The sequence below is a fragment of the Bos indicus genome, chromosome 29 (genome assembly GCF_029378745.1).
Source record: "Bos indicus isolate NIAB-ARS_2022 breed Sahiwal x Tharparkar chromosome 29, NIAB-ARS_B.indTharparkar_mat_pri_1.0, whole genome shotgun sequence".
NCBI lineage: Eukaryota > Metazoa > Chordata > Mammalia > Artiodactyla > Bovidae > Bos > Bos indicus.
The window spans coordinates 3,740,083-3,759,210 of NC_091788.1; positions in this window are offsets into that span (position 1 = coordinate 3,740,083).

Below are 19,128 nucleotides of genomic sequence, written 5' to 3' on the forward strand. Positions count from 1 at the left end.
TAGAATTTATGGATAAAATCATCTGTGCCTGGAGGTTTCTTTATTGAAATATTTATAGGTATGAATTCAATTTATTTAGTGAATATGGTATTATCTAAATTATTGATCTTTCTGAGTTTTTATAGCTTGTGTTCTTCAAGAAATTAGCTAAGTTTATTTACATGAGTTTATGGTCATAGAATTATTCTTAAGAATCCCTTATTAGCTTTGTAATGTCTTTAGGATCTGTGCTGACATTGCCTCCTTCATTCCTTACATTTAAAATTTGTGTCATTTTTCTTTTTTATTCCTTTACCAGTCTGGCTAGAGGTTTATCAATGTTATCCAACTTTTTAAAAGCTGCTTGGTTTCTTTGACTTTTTATTGTTTTTCAGTTTTTAATTATATTACTTTTATTACTTTCTGCTCTTTATTTCCTTCCTTCTGTTTGCTTTGCATTTCATTTGCCCTCTGTTGATTTCTTTTTTTAATTGGTGTATAACTGATTTACAATATTATATTAGTTTCAGATGTATACTCTAGTGAGTCGACATTTATACAGATTATACTCCATTTTAAAATATTTCAAAAAAGGACATGTTTTCCTGTGTTGTACAACATATCTCCATTGCTTGTTTATCTTATACATAGTAATTTGTATCTATCTCCTACTCCATTTTGTCCAGCCCCTTTTCTCTCCCTACCGGTAATAACTAATTTGTTCTCTGCATCTGTGAGTCTATTTCTGTTTTGTAATACTCATTCATTATTTTATTTCTTATATTCCACATATGTGATAACATAGATTATTTATTTCTCTCTAACTTATTTCACTAAGCATAATGTCCTCTACATCTAGTCAGGTTATTGCAAATGGCAAAATTTTATTCTTTTCCTGACTAATATTACATTGTATGTATGCATACACACACACACAGACACACACACACACACACACGTAATATATACACACACATATATTAATTCATTAATTATAAATATTACATTAGTAATTAGTGATAATTCATTAATGTTATTGAAATACATTAATTATGTAATGTATTGATATTATAGCAGTGATTATTATTAATTTATTAATAATATTATTAATAAAATATGTTTTATCACTAAATAGCCGCTTAAGAATTTCAATTTTGAATGTACATAGGTTTGGTCATTATGTTGAAAAGGGACAGCTAAGGAATTTGTCTTTATATTAAGTTCACCTAATAGGAACAATACTTTGACTTATATTGTATAAATTTAATTAACATGGTTTAGTGGACTGGTTGGATATTTAACAAAACAAAAACTCTTCCTGTATTCAATTCTACTCTTGCTACCATTACTGACTTCTGGTAGATTGAGACCAAAGGAGGTTTTTTTGATTTGAAATAAAACCACTCCACAATGATTTTGAAATATCAGCTGATGTGATAAATTGTTTAGCATTCTTTATACACATTTAGGTACAAGTTGAATTCTATATTCATATGTAGTTTATCATTAACCTCTTTTTTTGGTTAAATAACACAACTTTGCTTCTAAAATATGTTTTATTCTTTCATTTGTAGCAGCAGCACAATGTTTATGATATATAACATGATACTATTTGATATATAATGGAAAATATTTTAGAATTCTATCGACTGTGGAAAGCCATTTCTGCTATCAGCATAGCTGGTAAGTAATATATTTGAAAACTGATAGTTATTTTATATGCTGTTAAAATATGTAGAAAATCAGTTCATTTATGTTAATAGAGTAAGCCTTTGGTTATTTCAAATAAAAACACTGGCATTATCATAATTTTCTGTGAATCTAGATTTTTCTGCTATGAATGAAATATTTAGCTCTCTGTGTAGTATCTGTCACTTAATATGTACATATCAAAATCTCAGTGTTAGCCACAGTTATGAGAAAAAAATCCAGTAAGCTGTAAAAAATTCCTTTGCTTGTAGCTAATATAAATTAATAATGAATATGACAAGAACAAGTATTTTAACAGTTATCCAAATTCCCCATCATGCCAAATTATATTGCATTAACAAAACATCAAATTGCAAATGCCAATTTAAAATGGCTTAAAGGCCAAATTTCCTATAGTCCGCAGAACTTGTGATACTGAAGACCAAGCAGAAGATAGTATATTTGTACACTTAATAGAGTGGCCTAGGAATGACTGGTGGTGGTGGTGGTGGTGTGTGTGTGTGTGTATGCGTGTGTCTGTGTAGAGCAAATAGGCAATCTAATTCGATAGAAGTCAATGAGCCTTTGGAATGCAAATTTCAACTGTCAAATCTTAATTAAAAAGTACCAGTCAGCATTATTTAAAAATTGGAAGAGAACTAAGTGGTGGGTTGTTAGAAAATGTGCAACTTGCCTTCTAAATAGAGTAGGTAGGCTGACAGGTATATAATTAACATCACATCAGGTGAAGGACAGGGAGCTGACTGCAGTTCCTTGAAGGGAGGAGCTTCAACGATTTTCAAGGAAAGGAAAAGGTTCTTCAATCAGAGTTAATTTATAATTCCTTTTATTTCTAAAGAGAATCTGCTTTTTTGTATTGAACTTCCCTGAACCTTAGAAAGCAGTGAGATTTGCAGAGTTGAGATTTTATTTTAAGAGGTTAATATAAACATAAATGTTTAGGCTCCTCATGTCAGTTAGAACAATTTTCTAGTCTTATTGGACTTCTGATATCTTTGGGTCACTGTGGTCTTTAATTCAACTTTTTTTTTTGCTATATTGTTTCCCTCTTGCATAAGAAGGTGAATTAGGCAAGTATCATTTGGAAGAGAGATTTCAGACCTTAGTGTTCTTTCCTATAGAGAGAAGTTTGAGTACTGAAAATTCGCAAAAGCTAGGATATATTTTGGAGAAGGTAATGGCAACCCACTCCAGTACTCTTGCCTGGAAAATACCATGGACAGAAGAGCCTGGTAGGCTGCAGTCCATGGGGTCGCTGAGGGTCAGACAGGACTCAGCGACTTCACTTTCACTTTTCATTGTCATGCAGGAGAAGGAAATGGCAACCCACTCCAGTGTTCTTGCCTGGAGAATCCCAGGGACGGGGGAGCCTGGTGGGCTGCCATCTATGGGGTCACACAGAGTCGGACAAGACTGAAGTGACTTAGCAGCAGCAGGATACATTTTGAACAATAATATAATTAAGAGGTTAGTGTGGCCCTCTTAAGAGGATCCTCAACTCACATGGGCTTGCAGAGGACAGTAGAATACTGCCTAGTTCATGGTTACTGTTAAAACTGTGCACTAGTGTGAAAGTTTCTGAAAAGAATATTCATGAAAAATGTCTCTTTGGATAGTGATCAACGGTTAATCCATCACAAGAGAAGACATTTAAAATTACTTTCAAAAGAAGTCTTGTAACAGTTATCTCATGGCTAGAGACACTTTGGCAAAGGGCTGGGAGAACCGGATCATTTAAGAGAGTGAATGGTTATTAAGATTCTAGGTATGGAATCCTGATGAGAAGTGAGACTTGCAATGAGTAGAAATTGCACAGCTACAGAGGAAGGAGATAAGCACATACTCTGATAACATCCATCACTTTGGACACACAGGAATTTCAGGCATCCTGCGGGGTTAAAAAGAAAAAATGTAATTCATAAACATCTGGTTTAGGAGAGTGCTTTTGCTTTCTGACTGATTTTGCCTGTATTTCCAGCATTTATAGAGAATTTTGACAACTGATAACTTTGATACACAAGTTTAAGTTTCTGATTGCAAATTCATGACAAAAGACGACAAACCATGCCTCTATAGCAAAAACAAACAAAAGCATGGCAAACCATGTTTCCTATGGCACACAGTCTGTTAATATAGCACACTCTGGTGCTGGCATCTGTTATCTACCAGTGTGTAACTCCTCACTTGTAAGAACATATTGTTATTGAACTAGAGGTTTGAAAAAAAAAAGATGAAGCATAGCAAGAAACTCACCACAAAACCACCATATTTTCCTATTTCTCTTGCATTTTTAAACTAATGCTGATAAGTAGAGCAAGTAATGAATGATTTTCTTATTTTAAACACTTCCTGTGGACAATGATCAAGGAAAATATCAGTGTGTTACCTCCAGCTGCTAATTCCTACACACTTCATTAATTACTCAGAATTCAGAGAAATGAGGTATTTAATTACCTCAATTATCTGAACTTTCTCAAATGCAAAAACAGTCAGCCACCATGTGAATCCACATTATAGTTGTAGCATGAGCATTTTTGACAGAAATCCTGAGGGCAGTAAAATGTCAAAACAAAACCTTTTCCAAACAAAACCATTGTGTGTAACTGCCCTCTGTAACCTAAAATTTTAAAATTCACCTACCACAAAGACCTTAAAAAAGGAAATGGCAACCCACTCCAGTATTCTTGCCTGGAAAATCCCATGAACAGAGGAGTCTGGTGGGCTACAGTCCACAGGGGTCACAAAGAGTCGGAGCTGACTGAGCACACATGCTACCACGAAGAGCCATGTCTAGTGAATGATGATCTGATTTGAGAGATCCATTTGGATTTGCTCATGCCAAGAATCAGAGAGAAGCTACCTGGCTCATTTGTACCTGGATGTCCATCAGTGCTATCTTTGCAATCACTGTACATCCCTTATTTTCCTTCTACAGCACAGAAGCTCAGTGGAAGGTGGATTAGATTGCTTTTTTGTGCAGCCTTTTCAAAACTGTCGTGCCTTCTAATGTGTTAACGTGTGTGCTCAGCCATATCTGACTCTTTGCAACCCTTTAGACTGCAACCTACCAGGCTCCTCTGTCCACGGGATTTTTCAGGCAAGAATACCGGAGTGGATCTTCCAGGGGATCTTCCCAACTCAGGGGTCAGTCCTGCGTCTACTGCATTGTGGACAGATTCTTTACTCACTGAGCTATCAGGGAAAACTCCCAGAAAATTAATTATACTCTAGAGGGCAGAGACTGTGGTGGAGAAGGGCTGTACTCAAGTTTTTGCACTGAGAAAATGTTCTTGGGAAAATTTCATACATGGTACACCGCCAATTGTGAACAGTTTTCTCTAGAGCATCTTGGGGTGGGCATTGAAATGCAATGTAGTTTATTCAATCATTCATTCATTAAGTTAATTACTAATTGATTCATTGAGCAAATATTTACTAAATGCTTATAGTCATTTGTGCTAGGTTCTGATAAAAATAATGAAATAGAAAAGATGATCTTTGTCCTTGGAGATCTTAAAATTCTTGATAAAAGGGAGAAATTGAGGTCGGAAAGATTTCCAGGCAATTACAATGTAGTGTGATAAATGGTCATATGTGAGAAGACAGTGAGTATAGGGTATACAGGATACAAGGGGAGATAGTTAACTTAAATTAGGGTTGTGTATTATGAGGGCAGCTAGTGTTAGGGAGGATTTTCAAAGGTTAAGGCCTGAGGAAAAAGTGAGAAGATATAGTCATTTTGATGGACAAGGGAAGAAAGTGATTAGGCAGTGCAAACAGCATTTTTAATGGCTTGAATGTGACGGAAAAGAGGTTTTATACCAGTCAGTATACTTAAATTTGCCCAATAATTAGATACATTCTGAATAAAATTGGAACAACTTTACATGTAAAATGATAACAAAAGTAGCCACATATCATTCTAAAACATCTTGAAAACGTTGACATCTTTAAATACCCTATGGAGACTGAGTTGGACATATAAAACTATGTCATGCATGTAAACTTCTTAAACGTTCTCTTGATCTGTTTCTTTGGCCTATTCTGTATTTCCTTTTCTGCTCTAAACATTTTCACCTGCTTCTCTTGTCCACTCATATAAATAACTTTAGTTTATTTAAACTTTTGTGAATTTCTCATATCTAGTTCAGTAAGCCAGTAGCCGAAGTATGAACTGCTGGAAAACTGTGAAAGAAAAATAGAAATACTTACCAATGAAATACTCTGAACTGACATATTCTGTTATCAAAATTTGACAATCTAGGGAATACGGTAATTTATGGCTGTGGCATATTGAACATTGATCTATAGGCCTACCAAGAATTGATGGTACTTATTCCCTAAACTGTTTATGTTAATTGTATTGTAATTGCATGATTTGATTGATAGTATCTTTGTCCCTGGCATATAAATAAGGACTGACAAGTGATCATTGAATCTACTAACACAATGTTTCATTTGAATGAGGGAAGTAAAAACCAGGCTATAATAAATTTCATGAATAAATGTTAGACCAGGAAGCAGTGACTGTGAGAATAAACAACTCTTTCAACAAACCAGACTGTGAGGAGAGAGAAGCGGAATAGTGGGTAGCGGTCAAATGGGGTCAAGGGAGCTTTTTGTCATTAAGTGAGAGATTTAAGTAAGCAAGTTAAATATAGATGAACAGAGCCTCAGGAGACATGCTGAAAACATGGGAAGGAATTGGTAGTCATGAATATCCACATGAAAAGGTCTGGAGGAAAATCATGGTCTTGGTGATCATATACATGTAAGTTTACTTTAAAGCTCTGTAACCCAAACTCATCATTAAATTTCTAGTCTTCAGTGTCTCAATTTCTCATTTGGCAGTGGGGACAAATAGTGACATTTAGTGAGTATTACTAAAGTTAAATTAAATATGCAATTAATTATGTGTGTATGTTTATTCTTTGTTAATAATTTAACTTCAAGAAGGATGAGAAATTTTTGGTAACTGCCATATCCCTAAAGACAAGAGCAGGAGCAGTAGCTTGTGTTAGTAAATATTTGCTGAGCAAATATTGAACAAACGAATTAATGAATATACACTAGTCTCTTAACTGCTTATCACAGATTAACCAAAAATATTGAAAAATAAAAGTTAGACAACTTTACCACTCTATCACAAAAAAGGGGAAAAAATCTGCTTGTGGGTTTCCTTCCAAAGTGCTATATCTTTGAAATCCAATGTTCTGAGTTTTATTATTTAACTTACATGTTGGCAACCTGTTAAGAGATAGAACTTGAAGGTATGGGTCTTTACACTTTAGTTTAATAATTAGATCAAGTTTTTGATCAAAGTTAATCGAGATGATTATTGCTTAAGGATGAAAGTAAGACCTCTGAGTGGAGAGAAAATGGCACAAATACAATAAACTAGATGTTCAAGAAAAATTTTTCCTATAATCATACAGTAAAGATATGCATATCTTTATCCTAAATCCTGAAGACACTAAAATAGCAAGTCAAGCCCAGAAGCAAAAACTTTGAGGACAAATACAAAACAGCTTATTGCTTTGTATAAAATTATAAAATAAATTCTAATTTCTCTCCGTATTTAATTCCTACTGTTTACAAAAACAAATGCTAAGAAATCTGCTTATACATAAATGTTGGGCATGTACAAACTCAAATCTCTTCAAAGTAAGAATGCTTATTCTTATTTTAAATAGAAATAGAATTATGAAAGATAGAATGCCATACCTGAAGTCACCCAGGGAGGTAGTAAAGGTTCTGTACTCAAACTCAGGCATCCCAAAGGCACAGTCGTCTTTCTGTCTTCTCTCACAAGTTTGGTTTTTGTGTCTAAGTATCACTCCAGTGTTCATAGCAGCATTATTTATAATAGCCCAAACATGGAAGCAACCTAAACATCCATCAACAAATGAATGGATAAAAAAGATGTGATATATAAATATATATATAATAAAATATTCAGATCAGATCAGATCAGTCGCTCAGTTGTGTCCAGCTCTTTTCAACCCCATGAATCGCAGCACGCCAAGCCTCCCTGTCCATCACCAACTCCTGGAGTTCACTCAGACTCACGTCCATCGAGTCAGTGATGCCATCCAGCCATCTCATCCTCTGTCGTCCCCTTCTCCTCCTGCCCCCAATCCCTCCCAGCATCAGAGTCTTTTCCAATGAGTCAACTCTTCGCATGAGGTGGCCAAAGTACTGGAGTTTCAGCTTTAGCATCATGCCTTCCAAAGAAATCCCAGGGCTGATCTCCTTCAGAATGGACTGGTTGGATCTCCTTGCAGTCCAAGGGACTCTCAAGAGTCTTTTCCAACACCACAGTTCAAAAGCATCAAGTCTTTGGCGCTCAGCCTTCTTCACAGTCCAACTCTCACATCCATACATGACCACAGGAAAAACCATAGCCTTGACTAGACGGACCTTTGTTGGCAAAGTAATGTCTCTGCTTTTGAATATGCTACCTGGGTTGGTCATAACTTTCCTTCCAAGGAGTAAGCGTCTTTTAATTTCATGGCTGCAGTCACCATCTGCAGTGACTTTGGAGCCCAGAAAAATAAAGTCTGACACTGTTTCCACTGTTTCCCCATCTATTTCCCATGAAGTGATGGGACTGGACGCCATGATCTTCCTTTTCTGAATGTTGAACTTTAAGCCAACTTTTTCACTCTCCTCTTTCACTGTCATCAAGAGGCTTTTGAGTTCCTCTTCACTTTCTGCCATAAGGGTGGTATCATCTGTATATCTGAGGTTATTGATATTTCTCCCAGCAATCTTGATTCCAGCTTGTGTTTCCTCCAGTCTAGTGTTTCTCATGATGTACTCTGCATATAAGTTAAATAAATAGGGTGGCAATATACAGCCTTGACGTACTCCTTTTCCTATTTGGAACCAGTCTGTTGTTCCATGTCCAGTTCTAACTGTTGCTTCCTGACCTGCATACATATTTCTCAAGAGGCAGATCAGGTGGTCTGGTATTCCCATCTCTTTCAGAATTTTCCACAGTTTATTGTGATCCACACAGTCAAAGGCTTTGGCATAGTCAATAAAGCAGAAATAGATGTTTTTCTGAAACTCTCTTGCTTTTTCGATGATGCAGTGGATGTTGGCAATTTGATCTCTGGTTCCTCTGCCTTTTCTAAAACCAGCTTGAACATCAGGAAGTTCACAGTTCACATATTGCTGAAGCCTGGCTTGGAGAATTTTGAGCATTACTTTACTAGCGTGTGAGATGAGTGCAATTGTGCGGTAGTTTGAGCATTCTTTGGCATTGCCTTTCTTTGGGATTGGAATGAAAACTGACCTTTTCCAGTCCTGTGGCCACTGCTGAGTTTTTCAAATTTGCTGGCATATTGAGCTCAGCACTTTAACAGGATCATCTTTCAGGATTTGGAATAGCTCAACTGGAATTCTATTACCTCCACTAGCTTTGTTCGTAGTGATGTTTTCTAAGGCCCACTTGACTTCACATTCCAGGATGTCTGGCTCTAGGTCAGTGATCACACCATCGTGATTATCTGGGTCATGAAGATCTTTTTTGTACAGTTCTTCTGTGTATTCCTTCCACCTCTTCTTAATATCTTCTGCTTCTGTTAGGTCCATACCATTTCTGTCTTTTATCGAGCCCATCTTTGCATGAAATGTCCCCTTGGTATCTCTAATTTTCTTGAAGAGGTCTCTTGTCTTTCCCATTCTGTTGTTTTCCTCTATTTCTCTGCATTGATCACTGAAGAAGGCTTTCTTATCTCTTCTTGCTATTCTTTGGAACTCTGCATTCAGATGTTTATATCTTTCCTTTTCTCTTTTGCTTTTCACTTCTCTTCTTTTCACAGCTATTTGTAAGGCCTCCCCAGACAGCCATTTTGCTTTTTTGCATTTCTTTTCCATGGGGATGGTCTTGATCCCTGTCTCCTGTACAATGTCACGAACCTCATTCCATAGTTCATCAGGCACTCTATCTATCAGATCTAGGCCCTTAAATCTATTTCTCACTTCCACTGTATAATCATAAGGGATTTGATTTAGGTCATACCTGAATGGTCTAGTGGTTTTCCCTACTTTCTTCAATTTAAGTCTGAATTTGGCAATATTACTCAGCCATAAAGAAGAATGAAATAATGCCAATTGCAGCAACATCAATGAAACTAGATATTGTCATACTAAGTAAAGTCAGTCAGAAAGAGAAAGATACATGGTACCACTTATATATGGAATCTAAAGTATGATAAAAATGAACTTATTTACAGGGAAGGGATGGACTCATAGATGTAGAAAACAAATTTGAGGTTACCAAAGGGGAGAGTGGATGAAGAGGAATCAATTAGGAGTTTGGGAATAGCATGTACCGACTACTGTGTATAAAATAGATAAACAGGGACTTCCATGGCAGTCCAAGGGTTAAGACTCTGAACTTCTGTTGCAGTGGGGCACAGGTTTGATCCCTGCTCTGGGAACTAAGATCCTGAATGCCGCTTGGTGGGGCCAAAATGAAAAAAAAAGATAAAAAAAAACCACATAAAACAAGGTTCTACTAATTGGCATTGGGTACTATATTTAATAGCCTATAATAAACCATAAGAGAAAATAGTATAAAAAATAATTATATATATATATATATGAATCACTTTTCTATACCCCAGAAACTAGTACAACATTGTAAATCAACTATACTTCATTACAAAATTTTTTAAATAATAGAAAAGAGAATTTTTTGAGAGAAAATAAAAAGATAGTTACTATTGGTGATATAAAAAACATGATCTGACATTATTCCTAGATTCAGGAAACTGAAGGTCCATTGATTCTCAAAATACTATTTTCAAGAAGAATCTTTGTAAACTTTGACAATGATTATGTAAGAGTAACTGGTTGATTTAGTTCAGAATTTGGGGATTAAGGTTGAAAATAGAGAAGACAAGGTTACTAAAAATTAATTTTCTTATTTAGTATGTTTTCGGCTCTTTTTTCTTTTCCCTAGGGAAAGAAGTTCAGGTAAGAAAACCATAATTCTCATGGATTTAGAGTATGTGTGTGTGCATGCTTGTGTGTGTGAGAAAAAAATTAAATCCATATTATATCTAGATGAAAACCACCTTTGCATTTATTTTTATTACTCAGTTATATTTTGATTAATTCATTAATGGAAAAATGCCTATTAAATTTCCCTACCTTGCACAAAACAGACAAAAGTGAGAATAAAGTTATCAAATCACTAAAATATAAGGAAAGCAATGAAATTAAAAATAGTGTAATTTTAGCATACTTGACTTTTCCTACACCAAACAATTTAGAAAGTTAGAGGGTTTTGAAAATTATTAAACTTACTTTCAGTGAAATGTGTGTAATTGTGTAAATAAGAAAAAAATTGAATATTTTTTAACAACTCTCTTGAGGTCTCCAGTTCAGTTCAATTCAGTCACTCCATCGTGTCCAACTCTTTGTGACCCCATGAACTGCAGCACACCAAGCCTCTCTGTCTATCACCAACTCCCGGAGTTCACCCAAACCCATGCCCATCAAGTCGGTGATGCCATCCAACTATCTCATCCTCTGTCGTCCCCTTCTCCTCCTGCCCTCAATCTTTTCCAGCATTAGGGTCTTTTCAAATGAGTCAGCTCTTTGCATCAGGTGGCCAAAGTATTGGAATTTCAGCATCAGTCTTTCCAATGAATATTCAGGACTAATTTTCTTTAGGATGGACTGGTTGGATCTCCTTGCAGTCCAAGGGACTCTCAAGAATCTTCTCCAACATCACAGTTCAAAAGCATCAATTCTTCAGTGCTTAGCTTTCTTTATAGAAAGAAATATATATGAGACATCCTTGAGGTCTCAGGGAACAGAAAACCTGCTGGCCTGAAAAAAAACAAAAAGAGGCAAACTCTGTAAGTAAATTCAAATAAATTATTCAAAGACACATAAGATCAGTTAAGTAGAAAAGTCTCTGAGGGAATTACAGTCCTTGGTCTCAGATATGCTAAGTCGCCTCTCACGGGTAAGAAATTTAATGTATTTTCAGAGTCAGTACATTTTCATACTCAGCCATTAAAGCAGTGATTTGCTTATAATAAGCTTATACGTATGAGATGTAAGAAAATCAGGTAATCATGTGGATATGTTTCTTAGATGAGTACTCTCTTTATTTTTGCCTTCTGGATCATTTGTGAGCCTTTGTAATCTGACTTTCACCAGTCTCTTGAAATAGACCCTAATCATTATATGCCATGGTGACAGGATCCCAGCATCTAGCATGAAGCTTGTCAAATAGACAATTATAGATATTTGGTTATTCCAGGCACCTTTTTACTTCCTGAAATCAAATCCAATCCTGGCCTCCAGTGATGGTACTTTATCTTGGTTCTTCTTCCACCTTCTCCTCTTTTTAAGAGCGTTTTTTTTTTTTTTTTTTATTGCCAAAAGTGACAGCCAAATCTAGTGCAGTCCTTTGGAGATTTCAGTCATTCCATGGTATCACAAGAGATGGATTCATAGTGATATTTAAACTCGTGTGCCTCTCATTTCCACGAGTCACGTTCGAAATCCCAAACAGAATTTTGTATTTATAATATTCCTTTAGTTTTCTTAAAGATGCCCTCCCCATAAATTGATAAATTTCAGGCCACAACACCTGTGTCTGTCCATACATTTTTATGTACGTGTAGTTTTTTGTACCGATATCTTCTCTGAGTTCTATGCCTTGTTAGAGTTCACTGGCTTCTCCCATTTAGTGTGATTAAAACCAGCTGTTCTTCCTTCACATTAGCCCCTGCTTCTGACTTACATGTTTCTATTAAGGTCAATGCAGCGCTCTCAGTCATCCTAAGTAGAAAACTGAGAGCGGTGATTAAACATTCCTTCATCCATATCCCATATTTACAGTTAATAAGCCCTATCCATCTTCATTTAGTTCAAACCCTTTCCTTTCTAAAGCCAAACCAAGTCAGGTCCTTGTTACTACGTCTCACCTCATCCACCGCTGGATCACTTCTGTATTTTAACCTTTTATTATTTCAGTGGGTCTCTTGTCTTCTATTTGTGCCCCACTCCTGTCTGACAGTCTATTTTCAACATATCAGTTATAGTTATTCTTTTTTTCTGTCTTATAATTTTATTTTTTTCAATTTAATTGCAGTGTAGTTGCTTTACAATATAGCAAAATGAATCAGCCAGACATACATATATATACCCTTATTTTTGGATTTCCTTCTCATTTAGGAGTATTGAATAGAATTCCCTGTGCTATATAGTAGGTTCTTATTAGTTATCTATTTTATTGGTCAGTCAGTCATTTCAGTCACTTGGTCGTATATGACTCTTTGTGACCCCATGGACCACAGCACACCAGGCTTCCCTGTCCATCACCAAATCTCAGAGCTTATTCAAACTCATGTCCCTTGAGTCGTTGATGCCATCCAACCATTCTTCTTCTGTCAACTCCTTCTCCTCCTCCCTTCAGTCTTTCCCAGCATCAAGGTCTTTTCCGATGAGTTGGGTTTTTGCAACAGGTAGCCAAAGTATTGGAGCTTCAGCTTCAGCATCAGACCTTCCAATGAACATTTAGGACTGATTTGCTTTAGGATGGACTGGTTTGATCTCCTTACAGTCCAAGGGACTCTCAGGAGTCTTCTCCAACACCACAGTTCAAAAGCACCTGTTCTTTAATGCTCAGCTTTCTTTATGGTAACTCTCACATTCATACACGACTACTGGAAAAACCATAGTTTTGACTAGACAGACCTTTGTCAGCAAAGTAATGTCTCTCCTTTTTAAAATGCTGTCTAGCTGCAGTCAAGGTTCACAGCGATTGGAGACCAAGAAAATAAAGTCTGTCACTGTTTCCTTTGTTTCCCTATCTATTTACCATGAAGTGATAGGACTGCATGTCATGATTTTAGTTATTGAAATGTTGAGTTTTGAGCCAGTATTTTTACTCTCCTCTTTCACCGTAATTAAGAAGCTCCTTAGTTCATCTTTGCTTTCCGCCATGGAGTGGTGTCATCTGCATATCTGAAGTTATTGATATTTCTCATGGCAAACTCGATTCCAGCTTGTGCTTCATCCAGTCCAGCATTTCTCATGATGTGCTCTGCATAGAAGTTAAATAAGCAGGGTGACAATATACAGCCTAAACTTGACCTGCTCCTTTCCCAATTTGGACCCAGTTGTTTATTCCATGTCCAAGTCAAACTGTTGCTTCTTTTTGTGTGTGTGTGTGTGTGTTATTGTAGTTTTTTTTATTCATGTGTTTTATATAGTAGGATGCACCTTAAATTTATTTTTATTATTTTTTTTATTAATTATTTTTTTCTAAATTTTTAAAAGAAAATCCATCCTGAACCCTCCTCCCTCCTCCCCTCCCCATACCATCCCTCTGGGTCGTCCCAGTGCACCAGTCCCAAGCATCCAGCTTCTTGACCTGCATACAGATTTCTCAGGACACAGGTAAGGTGGTCTGGTATTCCCATCTATTAAAGAATTTCCACAGGTTTCTGTGATCCACACAGTCAAAGACTTTAGCATAGTCAATGAAGCAGAAGTAGATATTTTTCTAGAATTCTCTTGCTTTTTCTATGATCCAACAGACGTTGGAAATTTTATCTCTTGTTCCTCTGCCTTTTCTAAATCCATTTTGGACATCTGGAAGTTCTCAGTTCACATACTGAGAAGCCTAGATTGGAGAATTTTCAGTATTACTTTGCTAGTGTGTGAGATGAGTTAAATTGTGAGGTAGTTTGAACATTCTTTGGCAGTGCCTTTCTTTGGGATTGGAATGAAAACTGACCTTTTCCAGTCTTGTGGCTAATGATGAGTTTTCCAAATTTGTTGACATATTGAGTGCAGCACTTTAACAGCATCATCTTATAGGAGTTGAAATAGCTCAACTGGAATTCCCCACACTAGCTTTGTTCATAGTGATGCTCCTAAGGTCCACTGACTTTGCACTCTAGGATGTCTGGCTATAGGTGAGTGACACCATCAAGGTTATCTGGATCATCAAGATCTTTTTTGTATAGTTCTGTGCATTCTTGCTGTCTCTTCTTAATATCTTCTGCTTCTGTTAGGTCATCTCAAATCCAATCTCCCAGTTCATCCTACTACCCCCTGCTCTTCCCCTTTGATATCCATATGTTTATTCTCTACAACTGTGTCTCTATTTCTATTTTGTAAATAAGATCACCTAAACCAATTTTTTGAGCTTCCCAGGTAGCTAAATGGTAAAGAATCTGCCTGCCAATGCCAGAGCTGCAGAATATTTGGGTTCCATCCCTTGGTTGGGAAGATACCCTGGAAGAGGAACTGGCAACCCATTCTAGTATTCTTGCTGCTATAATCCCATGGATAGAGTTCTTTTAGGCTACAGTCCATGAGGTTGAAAAGAGTCAGACATGACTGAGCCTGCATACATAGCAATATATTTAGATTTCACATAGATGTGTTGGGCTTCCCTGGTAGCTCAGCTGGTAAAGAATTCGCCTGCAATGCAGGAGACCCCAGTTTGATTTTTGGGCTGGGATGATCTCCTACAGAAGGGATAGGCTACCTACTCCAGTATTCTTGAGCTTTCCTGATGGCTCAGATGGTAAGTAATCCACCTGCAATGTGGGAGACTTGGGTTTGATACCTGAATTGGAAAGATCCCCTGGAGGAGGGCATGGCAACCCACTCCAGTTTTCTCACCTGGAGAATCCCCATGCACAGAGGAGCCTGGCGGGCTACAGTCCATAGAATCACAAAGAGTCAGACAAGAGGGAGCAACTTTCCTTTTGCATCCAACTTCCATTCTGTGGCAGATTAATTGTTCTGTAGCTCAACTTTATTTGTATAATTTTGTTTAAATCCTTTAATAGCTTCAAATTTCCTATCACAAGAAATTCACTTCTTGACATGCTACTCAACACCCTTCACAGTCGGTCTGCAAGCTTTCTTTCCTGTCTCAGTCACTGTGATTCATCTACAATAACCTCTGCCTGACCCCTCATCTCTAAATATTCCTATTTCCTGTCATTTTACTTTGGTTTTTCATTCTTCATTGCAGGTCTTTAACCTAAAACTGGTCATGGAACTGTTGCATATACTTTGATGAGCTCTAACAAAGATACCATTGTCTAAAAAACAAACAAAAATTTTCAGCTCAACTATCAGTGTTCTTTCAAGTGTGAAAGTGTATTAATTGGGAGCAAATTTTATAAGGCTTCCCAGGTGGCGCAGTGGTAAAAAATCCACCTGTCAATGTAGGAGATGCAGGGGACGCAGGTTCGATCCCTGGGTTGGGAAGATCCCCTGGAGAAGGAATGGCAAACCACCCCAGGGTTCTTGCCTGGAGAATCCCATGGACAGAGACTACATCCATAGGATTGCAAAAAGCTGGACATGATTGAGCAGCTGAGCACACACACACATGCCCACACATACACAGTTTTATAAGTGATCAATTATTTAGTAAATTTTTTCATGTCATGATAGCTTTTGTTTGTAATTTTGTAGCTCTTGGGAAATGAATAATGAAAATCAGATAAATACTTCTATTTCCAGCAATTAGCAGTTCAGTCTATGATAAAATTAAAGTGGAAATATTAAAACACATATGCAAAATAAGTTAATGGATATTTCACCTACTAGTCTATAAACTATAATGTTGCTTCAAAATATCTCAAGGATCTAGAGAAGCCAGTTACATCAAAAAAGCTGTGGCTGTTCAGTATATATACGTTAATAGTGTAATAAGATGTTCCCTAGTGCTACTGCGAAATATAAAGTATTCACTCTGATATTATTTGATTTAATTAAAAGCTCACATTTTACCCTCAGACGTGATGGGATGCTCATTTTTTTTTCTATCTTTATCAAGATTATCAAATATATGTTAACAAAATGTGCAAGCTAAGTTGCTTCAGTAGTGCTTCAGTCATATCTGACTCTTTGCCACCCCATGGACTGTAGCCCTCCAAGGTCCTCTGTCCATGGGATTCTCCAGGCAAGAACACTAGAGTGGGTTGCCATGCTCTCCTGCAGGGCATCTTCCCGACTCAGAGATCAAATCCACATTTCTTTACATCTCCTGCATTGGCAGGTGGAATCTTTACCACTGGGAAGCACCACCTGGGAAGCTCTATGTTAACAATAAGATTTTTAAGAGCTATTTACTAATTATATGTTTTCCTTGAAGCAGACATTTTGGAGAGTTTTACAAAATAATTTTGAAGGAATTTTTATTTTAATAATAAAAAAGGGAATTGGAGGAATTTGTTTTAGTGTTTACATAAAAGTAATAAAGTTTTCAAATGTTTTTAAGACTAGTTTGAGTCTCAGGCAGATTTTTTCCAAACATATGGAATTGTGAAATTTTACTCCTATGTTGAAATAAGCAAAACAAGAAAGGAAAACTAAGCCAAAAATAAAAACCCCAGCTACTGAAATTAAAGTGTTTTTTATGGTAAACTGATTTTTTAATCAGGTTTGCAAGGTAATAGTTCACATTGACTTCTGTGTAAAAAGAATACAGGCTATATTATGTAAAAAAGAAAAAAAATAACAAATTTGAAAAGTAAAGGCTATTCTAACATTTTAGTCTTAAGGGCCAAATCACACTAATTTCATAACATTCTATTAAGAATTCTATGCAAGAATTGTTCAACAAAAGATATTAATTGAGGGGATGAAGTTGAGGAAAGAAAACAATCAAAAACTAGTTGATCTCATGGCTACATTTGAACTCAAAAAATATTAATATCGGAATTGTTTAGCTCACAATCGCTTAGGAGTAGGTAAAGTGGGCTGACATTTGTTAAACTACTTAGAAAAGTATTTGAAACATCATTAAAGTCTGGAATAAATGCCAAGCAATTGAGGAAAAACAGACAGTACAAAACTTCAAACAGAAGACAGTAATCAGTGTGATATGATATGTGTAATGTCAGTACTTGTTTTTTATTTAAGTCCAGATATTGAAAAGGAATCTATAAACACCCCCAGAACAAATAGACTAAGTAAAATGGCTATACGGACTTGTAAAAAAAAAAAAATTATGCCAAATTTTGGGTCTGCTTGTGGAAGGACAAAGTTAGTAGCACTGTGAAATGTGATCTGTGTTTTATTGGGGAAACAGTGGAAGCATTTAATGGGGTGTCCCAGAAAAGCTAGTATTCCCGCCTGTTAGAGGTTGGCTTGGATATGAGCACCGTCACGTCATTCGCTGCGCTGGCTGAGCCAGTGCAAAGGGAGGGGGTGATGAATGGGAGTGTGTCCAGTTGCGAGGAAGCGGCTAGTAGGGGGGCTGCAGGGGCTTTGGCATGAGGTCAGGTTTTATTTTCCATCTTTATTAATCATCTCCAGGGGGGAATAAATTGCCTGCTAATGAAATTTGCAGATAGCACTAAATTTTGAGGTGTTGCCAACACGGTTAACAAAGGAGAAATAAATATAAATGGACTTAAGCATGCTATTTATCATTTATTTGGACTTAATCATAATTGTTCCCAGGATACATTTATAAGCAATTCCCACAAATTAAATTTTAGAGGGGGAAATCTCCATCACATCGCAAGACAAATGGGCTGATGGTAGGGTCATCCTCTGCATTCTGCTTGGTTAGAAGAAAAAGGATATTCCATAGAAAAAATGCACTGGTTAGAATGTCTTCTTTCCATGTCTGTTGATTTCCAATTTGGAAAATAGGCAGATTTCCAAGATTTGAAAATCTGTTTTAAGAATTCAGCCAAAGCACAGAGATGAAGAATAGCACTTGTCTTCCTTTTGTCTTCTTATCCTAACTTGGCCATCCCCAGAAAACATTGTTTTCTCTGGAATTCTCTTAAGGGAGAGATGTTGTTATTTTTTTTTTTTTTCTTTCTCCATATGTCCTATGTCAGTACAGGACCTGGAGGTAAGTTGGATATTCACATTGTACGTGCTGATTCAAGTGACCTTCTCTAGACTGAACTGAACTGAACTGATTAAAACAAATAAATAGAGATACATAAATTCTTATTTACCCACAAATATGCATAAAACACTAGCTCTTTTGAAGTTTGTTCTATCAGATAGTTTACTTACCTACAATCCTCATAATTACTCCCTCATTCAGGAAAATTTCAATATTTTACTTGCTACTTTCCCTTTATCACTATAGTCATTGTGGTATTGATATCCATTAATCCAACACTCTGACTTCTCAGCTTCTAGGTCCTCAGTTTCTGATCTCTTTGCTCATTCTATGTAGCCATCCACTCCCTGTTTCTTATTAAGGGTAGCTGTACCATTATCCCTACATCTTGATACTCTTCTTTCCCACTGTCTGATCTTCTCCTCTTGTTCTTACAGTTTTCCAATTTTAATAATTATTGACTCACAACTTGAACACCAATAAAATTGTCCCTTTCAGGTTTTTACTAATTCCTCATGTTCTCTTTCTCATTTTGTGTTGCTTAGACTCCATTTTTCTGTAAC